At 49.7% G+C, this 12,205-nt stretch overlaps 1 long non-coding RNA gene across 1 annotated transcript in view; it reads right to left on the reverse strand.

Moving 5' to 3' along the window:
* The window catches only part of LOC125774444 (uncharacterized), a 126,707-nt gene extending 115,138 nt beyond the window's left edge, over nucleotides 1–11,569 (reverse strand). The window contains exon 1 of the long non-coding RNA XR_007420900.1: nucleotides 10,539–11,569. This is a non-coding gene — a long non-coding RNA (uncharacterized LOC125774444). The remainder of the gene's footprint in view (nucleotides 1–10,538) is intronic.
* Nucleotides 11,570–12,205: the final 636 nt, after the last annotated feature.

The following is a 12,205-nucleotide window of genomic DNA, read 5'->3' on the forward strand; positions in this document are numbered from 1 at the left end:
ACACATTAGCCAAGACACCTTAGCCAAGACACCTTAGCCAAGACACTTTAGCCGAGACACATTAGCCGAGACACATTAGCCAAGACACCTTAGCCAAGACACCTTAGCCAAGACACCTTCGCCAAGACACAATAGCCAAGACACCTTAGCCAAGACACCTTAGCCAAGACACCTTAGCCAAGACACATTAGCCAAGACACATTAGCCAAGACACATTAGCCAAGACACCTTAGCCAAGACACCTTAGCCAAGACACCTTAGCCAAGACACCTTAGCCAAGACACATTAGCCAAGACACATTAGCCAAGACACCTTAGCCAAGACACCTTAGCCAAGACACCTTAGCCAAGACACAATAGCCAAGACACCTTAGCCGAGACACCTTAGCCAAGACACCTTAGCCAAGACACCTTAGCCAAGACACCTTAGCCAAGACACCTTAGCCAAGACACTTTAGCCAAGACACATTAGCCAAGACACCTTAGCCAAGACACCTTAGCCAAGACACATTAGCCAAGACACATTAGCCAAGACACCTTAGCCAAGACACATTAGCCAAGACACCTTAGCCAAGACACCTTAGCCAAGACACCTTAGCCAAGACACCTTAGCCAAGACACTTTAGCCGAGACACATTAGCCAAGACACCTTAGCCAAGACACCTTAGCCAAGACACTTTAGCCAAGACACCTTAGCCAAGACACCTTAGCCAAGACACTTTAGCCGAGACACATTAGCCAAGACACATTAGCCAAGACACATTAGCCAAGACACCTTAGCCAAGACACCTTAGCCAAGACACCTTAGCCAAGACACATTAGCCAAGACACATTAGCCAAGACACATTAGCCAAGACACCTTAGCCAAGACACTTTAGCCGAGACACATTAGCCAAGACACCTTAGCCAAGACACCTTAGCCAAGACACTTTAGCCAAGACACCTTAGCCAAGACACCTTAGCCAAGACACAATAGCCAAGACACCTTAGCCAAGACACCTTAGCCAAGACACCTTAGCCAAGACACCTTAGCCAAGACACATTAGCCAAGACACATTAGCCAAGACACATTAGCCAAGACACCTTAGCCAAGACACCTTAGCCAAGACACCTTAGCCAAGACACCTTAGCCAAGACACCTTAGCCAAGACACCTTAGCCAAGACACAATAGCCAAGACACCTAAGCCGAGACACCTTAGCCAAGACACCTTAGCCAAGACACCTTAGCCAAGACACCTTAGCCAAGACACCTTAGCCAAGACACCTTAGCCAAGACACTTTAGCCGAGACACATTAGCCAAGACACCTTAGCCAAGACACCTTAGCCAAGACACATTAGCCAAGACACCTTAGCCAAGACACCTTAGCCAAGACACCTTAGCCAAGACACCTTAGCCAAGACACTTTAGCCGAGACACATTAGCCAAGACACCTTAGCCAAGACACCTTAGCCAAGACACTTTAGCCAAGACACCTTAGCCAAGACACCTTAGCCAAAACACTTTAGCCGAGACACATTAGCCAAGACACATTAGCCAAGACACATTAGCCAAGACACCTTAGCCAAGACACCTTAGCCAAGACACCTTAGCCAAGACACCTTAGCCAAGACACCTTAGCCAAGACACATTAGCCAAGACACCTTAGCCAAGACACCTTAGCCAAGACACCTTAGCCAAGACACCTTAGCCAAGACACCTTAGCCAAGACACCTTAGCCAAGACACTTTAGCCGAGACACTTTAGCCAAGACACCTTAGCCAAGACACCTTAGCCAAGACACCTTAGCCAAAACACCTTAGCCAAGACACCTTAGCCAAGACACATTAGCCAAGACACCGAAGCCAAGACACTTTAGCCAAGACACATTAGCCAAGACACATTAGCCGAGACACATTAGCCAAGACACCTTAGCCAAGACACATTAGCCAAGACACATTAGCCAAGACACCTTAGCCAAGACACCTTAGCCAAGACACTTTAGCCGAGACACATTAGCCAAGACACCTTAGCCAAGACACCTTAGCCAAGACACTTTAGCCAAGACACCTTAGCCAAGACACCTTAGCCAAGACACAATAGCCAAGACACCTTAGCCAAGACACCTTAGCCAAGACACCTTAGCCAAGACACCTTAGCCAAGACACATTAGCCAAGACACATTAGCCAAGACACCTTAGCCAAGACACCTTAGCCAAGACACCTTAGCCAAGACACATTAGCCAAGACACATTAGCCAAGACACATTAGCCAAGACACCTTAGCCAAGACACCTTAGCCAAGACACCTTAGCCAAGACACAATAGCCAAGACACCTTAGCCGAGACACCTTAGCCAAGACACCTTATCCAAGACACCTTAGCCAAGACACCTTAGCCAAGACACCTTAGCCAAGACACCTTAGCCAAGACACTTTAGCCGAGACACATTAGCCAAGACACCTTAGCCAAGACACCTTAGCCAAGACACATTAGCCAAGACACATTAGCCAAGACACCTTAGCCAAGACACATTAGCCAAGACACCTTAGCCGAGACACATTAGCCAAGACACCTTAGCCAAGACACCTTAGCCAAGACACCTTAGCCAAGACACCTTAGCCAAGACACTTTAGCCGAGACACCTTAGCCAAGACACCTTAGCCAAGACACCTTAGCCAAGACACTTTAGCCAAGACACCTTAGCCAAGACACCTTAGCCAAGACACTTTAGCCGAGACACATTAGCCAAGACACATTAGCCAAGACACATTAGCCAAGACACCTTAGCCAAGACACCTTAGCCAAGACACCTTAGCCAAGACACCTTAGCCAAGACACAATAGCCAAGACACCTTAGCCGAGACACATTAGCCAAGACACCTTAGCCAAGACACCTTAGCCAAGACACCTTAGCCAAGACACCTTAGCCAAGACACATTAGCCAAGACACCTTAGCCAAGACACCTTAGCCAAGACACTTTAGCCGAGACACATTAGCCAAGACACCTTAGCCAAGACACCTTAGCCAAGACACATTAGCCAAGACACATTAGCCAAGACACCTTAGCCAAGACACCTTAGCCAAGACACATTAGCCAAGACACTTTAGCCGAGACACATTAGCCAAGACACGAGAGAGTGTGAGTGTCGTGAGTTACCGCGAGTTTCCCCTCAGCGTGGCTTGGCCGCTGTTAAGCTCCTTCTACACGTCTGCTACTTCATGTACTAAATGAGTGCGCGTGGAAAAAATGAGTGAGCACGACACAAGCCAATCAAATGCAGGCTTGGGCACGGCGCTGAAGGACTTCTTCCGTAAGAGCAGCAAGACTGTACGCTCACCCCCTAGTGGGAACGTACAGAACAATGAAGCTGATTGCAGAGAAGAAGAAGTAGTGGCAGGTAAGGAAGTTAATGCCAGTTATGCAGGAGTGGCGAAAAATATCGCCTGCAGCCAGGGAGCCGGAACGGGGTGTGATGAAACCCAACCAGCGGCGGAAACGGGTGGTTCCATGCAAGTAGGCAGAAGTAAGCTGAAAGAAGCCCTGGAGACAGCGAGGGAGTTGCATCTCTACACCAAAGACCGCAACAATGTTCACGCACCCATCAAGAGGATGTCGGTCAAAATATTATCCGATCTCAGCAGCGTGGAACGCGAACTACTTACATGGAAGATGCGAGCAGAACGAGCAGAAAAGCTGCTTAGCGAGGCTAGATCGAGTTGCAGCGAGACGGTGACACCACTGACGCAAACCGCGGGTTCATCTAAACGGGGGAGAAGTGCGATAACCCCGGAAGCTGTACCATTGATGCAGAAGAAGCCTAAAAGTGACGCTTCGGGGAACCTCGTAACCGAAACTCCCATAACCGAAACGTCCGACGAACTGCCGTGGACCACCATCGTTAAGTGGAGGCAGCAAGAGCCCAAGAAGACGACCACCGAGCAAGCGGGTAAGGCAGCAGTCCTGCCAAAGATGGCCTCTCAAACGCGCCACAAAACGGAAGGGATAGTAGTGGGGCTCAAAGAAAAGGAGTCGTACGCCGACATTCTGCGAAGGGTGAAGGCGGATCCGAAACTGCAATCGCTTGGGAAGCAAGTTTCCAAGGTTAGACGCACGAGAGAGGGAAACCTGATTTTCGAGCTGAAGCGAGACGATGCAGTAAGCGGTAGCGACTTTAAAGACCTGCTGCAGGATTCCGTGGGAGAAGCCGGTCAGGTCACAGTGCGAGGAAATGTTGCGACACTTGAAATTCGCGACATAGACGAGGTGACAAGCCTGGAAGATGTTGAACGCGCGCTTAAAGCGAGATTCGAACTCGGTACTACTCGCCTCGACATCAACATAAAGCCGGCATTCAACGGAACGCAGACAGCCTGCATAAAAATGGCAGCCAAGCAAGCGCTGCTTATAGCGTCAGCGAGAGAGGTAGAAATTGACTGGTCAATTTGCCGAATCCGCATTCTGCCACAATCGCGAAGGTGTTTCCGCTGCTGGGAATACAACCATGTGCAGCGAGACTGCAAGGGACCGGATAGGAGAAACAACTGTCTGCGGTGCGGCGAGGAGGGCCACCAGGCTCGCACGTGCACCAAACCGGCAGTATGCCTAGTATGTGCTCCAGGCAACAATGCTCACCAGGTCGGAGGAACGTATTGTCCAGCAGCCCAGAAAGCATGGAGATAGTGCAAGTAAACCTGAATCACTGCGAGGCTGCACAAGATCTTTTGTGTCAGGTAGTGGTTGAGGAAAAGGGCGATGTGGTCATTCTGTCGGAGCCGTATCAAGCACCGAAAGGCGGCAGCAACAACAGCAGGAACGACAGGACGTCGATTATCGACATTACGTTCTGTAGTCCCGTCCTGGCGCAACACCTAAACTGGCGAGTGAGCGATACGTATACCCTGAGCGATCATCGAGTTGTCCGGTATAGCATCGGGAAAAAGCGCATAACACTGCAGGTTCCGTCAAACAAAATGCGAGGCTGGAAAACCCGGATGCTCAACAAAGAACTTTTCTTGGAAGCGCTTAACTTCGGCGATTTTGGAATAGTTCGAAATGCTCCAGATCTTGTAGCTGCTCTGTCCACGGCGGGTGATGCCACGATGCCCCGTAGAAAGCCACCCCGTCATTCCCGTACTTCTGCCTACTGGTGGGACTCTACCATCGCGAAGTTCCGGTCTGATTGCTTGGCAGCCCGCAGAAAAATGCAACGTGAGAGGTGTCCGAAACGAAAACTGCAGCTGAGAGACGCCTACGTTACGGCTAGGTCGGTCTTAAAGAGAGAGATTAAGTCGAGCAAACGGCGTTACTTTCTTCAACTATGCGCAGCAGTCGCTCGGAAGCCATGGGGTTCTGCTTTCAAGGAGCTGATGGGGAAAGGCAGAACACATGAACCCGTCGAGCGTTGCCCTGTTGTGCTTAAAAGCATCATCGAAAGATTGTTCCCGACGCACAACCCTCCGGTACTAAACACAGCGTTCACAGTCCCGGAGTCCGAACCTGAGCCGATTACAGTCGACGAGATCCTCAGGATCGCTGACCGCCTCAAACCAGGGAAAGCACCCGGGCCAGATGGACTTCCCAACGAGGCAGTCATGGTGGCCATGAAAGCGTATCCGGCAGTGTTCCAAACCGTGCTGCAGACCACTCTCCTGTCTGGGCAGTTCCCGTCGTTGTGGAAGAAGCAAAAGCTGGTTCTAATACCAAAGCCGGGCAAGCCACCGGGTGACCCGTCAGCCTTCAGGCCGTTGGGTCTCATCGACACCATGGCTAAGGTTCAGGATCATTTGGTTCAATACACGGAAGGCGAACACGGACTTTCTGAGCGCCAGTTCGGTTTTCGGAAGAAGCGCTCAACGGTTGACGCAATACTGGCGGTGCTCGAGAAAGGCAACGCAGCGTTTCGTCGGAAAAGGTGTGGTGCTCGCTACTGTGCAGTCGTCACTATAGACGTCAAAAACGCATTCAACAGCGCTAGTTGGGATGCGATAGCAGTTGCGTTGGAGAACATGAGGGTTCCTCCGTATTTGTGCAGGGTGCTGAGGAGCTACCTCCACGGCCGCGTTTTGCAGTACGAAACAGGCGAGGGGGTTAAAACGTTCACCATTACAGCCGGAGTTCCACAGGGATCAGTTCTTGGTCCCACCCTGTGGAACGTCATGTATAACGGAGTACTAACCCTCGCTCTTCCTCCAAAAACTGAGCTCACCGGCTTTGCAGACGACATTGCGTTAACAGTCACCGGCGAATCCATCGAGGAGGTTGAGATGTTAGCCACGGATGCTGTCGATAGAATCGATGAATGGATGAAAGCAGCCTGCTTAGAAATTGCGCACGCGAAAACAGAGTTCATACTCATCAGCAGCCATAAGGAAGTGCAGAAGGCATCGATACTGGTGGGCTCAGAGCACATTGAGTCCGTCAGGAATCTCAAATACCTTGGGATTCGAATCGATGACCGGCTGAAATTCAAGCACCATCTAGATGATGCATGCAATAAAGCCATGAAGACCGCAAATGCATTGGCATCATTCATGCCAAACATAGGTGGACCCAGCAGCAGCATACGACGTCTTCACGCAAGCGTTGCCATATCCGTTATAAGATATGGTGCGCCAGTCTGGGCGCATATTCTGTCGGAAAAGCAGCACCAGAATACTGTACGTAGAGTACATCGGCGATTGGCCATGCGTGTTGCTAGTGCTTACCGTACCATCTCGTACGATGCGGTTTGCGTGATATCGGGTATGATACCCCTATGCATCATTCTAGAGTGAGGACTTGGAGAATTTCCGGACGGCACGTGCGGGGGAACCTCTCACTGCAGCTGTGAAGAAACGCATCAGGGCAGAGACGACGCAGAAATGGCAGAGCAGCTGGTCAAGTTCAACAACAGGCAGATGGACCTATTCGCTGATTCCCGATGTTGCGGCATGGGTTGGAAGGACGCATGGTGACGTAGACTTCTTCGTCACGCAGATTCTTTCCGGCCATGGCTGCTTCCGGAGCTACTTGCATAGGTTTACGCACGCGTCTTCGCCGCGGTGCCCAGCTTGTCCGGACGCCGACGAGACGGCAGAACATGTCATGTTCGGCTGTCCAAGGTTCATCGCCGAACGTCAGCAGCTGAACGACATGTGCGATACGGAGGTTGGGCACTCAAACTTGGTGCAGCTGATGCTCCAGAACAGCAATATGTGGGAGGCTGCGTCGATGATGATGCGCCAGGTCGTTACAAAGCTGCAGCGGTGGTGGAGAGAAGACCAGATGCATGGTCTTGCCTGAGTGTTTAGTGTGAAGTGTTGTGTGGTTTGTGTGTGCGTGTGTGACCGTCCAGTGTAAAACCTACATGTGCTCGAGAGTGTTATATGTTGCTAGTACGTACCAAGTAGACTAAGTGCACAGCACTGCCCCTCCCATGAAGTAATACCGCGAGGTGATTCCGTGGGAGGGTGCACAGGGTTCAAGGAGAGTTTTTTACTGGGTAAAAAACCCATGTCCCCCACTGTGGGTGTCTTTCGAAGATTTTAAACTCCTTGTAAAAAAAAAAAAAAAAAAAAAAACCTTAGCCAAGACACCTTAGCCAAGACACCTTAGCCAAGACACCTTAGCCAAGACACCTTAGCCGAGACACATTAGCCAAGACACCTTAGCCAAGACACCTTAGCCAAGACACCTTAGCCAAGACACCTTAGCCAAGACACCTTAGCCAAGACACCTTAGCCAAGACACTTTAGCCGAGACACATTAGCCAAGACACCTTAGCCAAGACACCTTAGCCAAGACACATTAGCCAAGACACATTAGCCAAGACACCTTAGCCAAGACACATTAGCCAAGACACCTTAGCCAAGACACCTTAGCCAAGACACCTTAGCCGAGACACATTAGCCAAGACACCTTAGCCAAGACACCTTAGCCAAGACACCTTAGCCAAGACACCTTAGCCAAGACACCTTAGCCAAGACACCTTAGCCAAGACACTTTAGCCGAGACACATTAGCCAAGACACCTTAGCCAAGACACCTTAGCCAAGACACATTAGCCAAGACACATTAGCCAAGACACCTTAGCCAAGACACATTAGCCAAGACACCTTAGCCGACACACATTAGCCAAGACACCTTAACCAAGACACCTTAGCCAAGACACCTTAGCAAAGACACCTTAGCCAAGAAACCTTAGCCAAGACACCTTAGCCAAGACACCTTAGCCAAGACACCTTAGCCAAGACACTTTAGCCAAGACACCTTAGCCAAGACACCTTAGCCAAGACACTTTAGCCGAGACACATTAGCCAAGACACCTTAGCCAAGACACCTTAGCCAAGACACCTTAGCCAAGACACAATAGCCAAGACACCTTAGCCGAGACACATTAGCCAAGACACCTTAGCCAAGACACCTTAGCCAAGACACCTTAGCCAAGACACCTTAACCAAGACACCTTAGCCAAGACACCTTAGCCAAGACACCTTAGCCAAGACACCTTAGCCAAGACACTTTAGCCAAGACACCTTAGCCAAGACACCTTAGCCAAGACACAATAGCCAAGACACCTTAGCCGAGACACATTAGCCAAGACACCTTAGCCAAGACACCTTAGCCAAGACACCTTAGCCAAGACACCTTAACCAAGACACCTTAGCCAAGACACCTTAGCCAAGACACCTTAGCCAAGACACCTTAGCCAAGACACTTTAGCCGAGACACATTAGCCAAGACACCTTAGCCAAGACACCTTAGCCAAGACACATTAGCCAAGACACCTTAGCCAAGACACCTTAGCCAAGACACCTTAGCCAAGACACCTTAGCCAAGACACTTTAGCCGAGACACATTAGCCAAGACACCTTAGCCAAGACACCTTAGCCAAGACACTTTAGCCAAGACACCTTAGCCAAGACACCTTAGCCAAAACACTTTAGCCGAGACACATTAGCCAAGACACATTAGCCAAGACACATTAGCCAAGACACCTTAGCCAAGACACCTTAGCCAAGACACCTTAGCCAAGACACCTTAGCCAAGACACCTTAGCCAAGACACATTAGCCAAGACACCTTAGCCAAGACACCTTAGCCAAGACACCTTAGCCAAGACACCTTAGCCAAGACACCTTAGCCAAGACACCTTAGCCAAGACACTTTAGCCGAGACACTTTAGCCAAGACACCTTAGCCAAGACACCTTAGCCAAGACACCTTAGCCAAAACACCTTAGCCAAGACACCTTAGCCAAGACACATTAGCCAAGACACCGAAGCCAAGACACTTTAGCCAAGACACATTAGCCAAGACACATTAGCCGAGACACATTAGCCAAGACACCTTAGCCAAGACACATTAGCCAAGACACATTAGCCAAGACACCTTAGCCAAGACACCTTAGCCAAGACACCTTAGCCAAGACACCTTAGCCAAGACACCTTAGCCAAGACACAATAGCCAAGACACCTTAGCCGAGACACATTAGCCAAGACACCTTAGCCAAGACACCTTAGCCAAGACACCTTAGCCAAGACACCTTAGCCAAGACACATTAGCCAAGACACCTTAGCCAAGACACCTTAGCCAAGACACTTTAGCCGAGAGACATTAGCCAAGACACCTTAGCCAAGACACCTTAGCCAAGACACATTAGCCAAGACACATTAGCCAAGACACCTTAGCCAAGACACCTTAGCCAAGACACATTAGCCAAGACACTTTAGCCGAGACACATTAGCCAAGACACCTTAGCCAAGACACCTTAGCCAAGACACCTTAGCCAAGACACTTTAGCCGAGACACATTAGCCAAGACACCTTAGCCAAGACACCTTAGCCAAGACACCTTAGCCAAGACACCTTAGCCAAGACACCTTAGCCAAGACACCTTAGCCAAGACACCTTAGCCAAGACACCTTAGCCAAGACACATTAGCCAAGACACCTTAGCCAAGACACCTTAGCCAAGACACCTTAGCCAAGACACCTTAGCCAAGCCACCTTAGCCAAGACACCTTAGCCAAGACACATTAGCCAAGACACATTAGAAAGGACACCTTAGCCGACACACCTAAGCCAAGACACCTTAGCCAAGACACAATAGCCAAGACACCTTAGCCGAGACACCTTAGCCAAGACACCTTAGCCAAGACACCTTAGCCAAGACACCTTAGCCAAGAAACCTTAGCCAAGACACATTAGCCAAGACACCTTAGCCAAGACACCTTAGCCAAGACACATTAGCCAAGACACCTTAGCCGAGACACATTAGCCAAGACACATTAGCCAAGACACCTTAGCCAAGACACCTTAGCCAAGACACCTTAGCCAAGACACATTAGCCAAGACACTTTAGCCAAGACACATTAGCCAAGACACCTTAGCCAAGACACCTTAGCCAAGACACATTAGCCAAGACACCTTAGCCAAGACACATTAGCCAAGACACATTAGCCAAGACACCTTAGCCAAGACACCTAAGCCAAGACACTTTAGCCGAGACACATTAGCCAAGACACCTTAGCCAAGACACATTAGCCAAGACACCTTAGCCAAGACACATTAGCCAAGACACCTTAGCCAAGACACCTTAGCCAAGACACATTTGCCAAGACACCTTAGCCAAGACACCTTAGCCAAGACACCTTAGCCAAGACACCTTAGCCAAGACACCTTAGCCAAGACACATTAGCCAAGACACATTAGCCAAGACACCTAAGCCAAGACACTTTAGCCAAGACACATTAGCCAAGACACCTTAGCCAAGACACCTTAGCCAAGACACATTAGCCAAGACACATTAGCCGAGACACATTAGCCAAGACACCTTAGCCAAGACACCTTAGCCAAGACACCTTAGCCAAGACACCTTAGCCAAGACACCTTAGCCAAGACACATTAGCCAAGACCCATTAGCCAAGACACCTTAGCCAAGACACCTTAGCCAAGACACCTTAGCCAAGACACCTTAGCCAAGACACATTAGCCAAGACACATTAGCCAAGACACCTTAGCCAAGACACATTAGCCTAGACACCTTAGCCAAGACACCTTAGCCAACACACCTTAGCCAAGACACTTTAGCCGAGACACATTAGCCAAGACACCTTAGCCAAGACACCTTAGCCAAGACACCTTAGCCAAGACACCTTAGCCAAGACACCTTAGCCAAGACACCTTAGCCAAGACACCTTAGCCAAGACACCTTAGCCAAGACACCTTAGCCAAGACACCTTAGCCAAGACACCTTAGCCAAGACACATTAGCCAAGACACATTAGCCAAGACACCTAAGCCAAGACACTTAAGCCAAGACACATAAGCCAAGACACCTTAGCCAAGACACCTTAGCCAAGACACCTAAGCCAAGACACATTAGCCAAGACACATTAGCCAAGACACCTTAGCCAAGACACCTTAGCCAAGACACCTTAGCCAAGACACCTTAGCCAAGACACCTTAGCCAAGACACCTTAGCCAAGACACCTTAGCCGAGACACATTAGCCAAGACACCTTAGCCGAGACACATTAGCCAAGACACCTTAGCCAAGACACCTTAGCCAAGACACCTTAGCCAAGACACCTTAGCCAAGACACCTTAGCCAAGACACCTTAGCCAAGACACCTTAGCCAAGACACTTTAGCCGAGACACATTAGCCAAGACACCTTAGCCAAGACACCTTAGCCAAGACACATTAGCCAAGACACATTAGCCAAGACACCTTAGCCAAAACACATTAGCCAAGACACCTTAGCCGACACACATTAGCCAAGACACCTTAGCCAAGACACCTTAGCCAAGACACCTTAGCCAAGACACCTTAGCCAAGACACTTTAGCCGAGACACATTAGCCAAGACACCTTAGCCAAGACACCTTAGCCAAGACACTTTAGCCAAGACACCTTAGCCAAGACACCTTAGCCAAGACACTTTAGCCGAGACACATTAGCCAAGACACCTTAGCCAAGACACCTTAGCCAAGACACCTTAGCCAAGACACCTTAGCCAAGACACAATAGCCAAGACACCTTAGCCGAGACACATTAGCCAAGACACCTTAGCCAAGACACCTTAGCCAAGACACCTTAGCCAAGACACCTTAGCCAAGACACCTTAGCCAAGACACCTTAGCCAAGACACCTTAGCCAAGACACCTTAGCCAAGACACTTTAGCCAAGACACCTTAGTCAAGACACATTAGCCGGGACACATTAGCCAAGACACCTTAGCCGAGACACA

Source organism: Anopheles funestus, unplaced genomic scaffold (assembly GCF_943734845.2).
Source record: "Anopheles funestus unplaced genomic scaffold, idAnoFuneDA-416_04 scaffold_8_ctg1, whole genome shotgun sequence".
NCBI classification, from domain to species: domain Eukaryota; kingdom Metazoa; phylum Arthropoda; class Insecta; order Diptera; family Culicidae; genus Anopheles; species Anopheles funestus.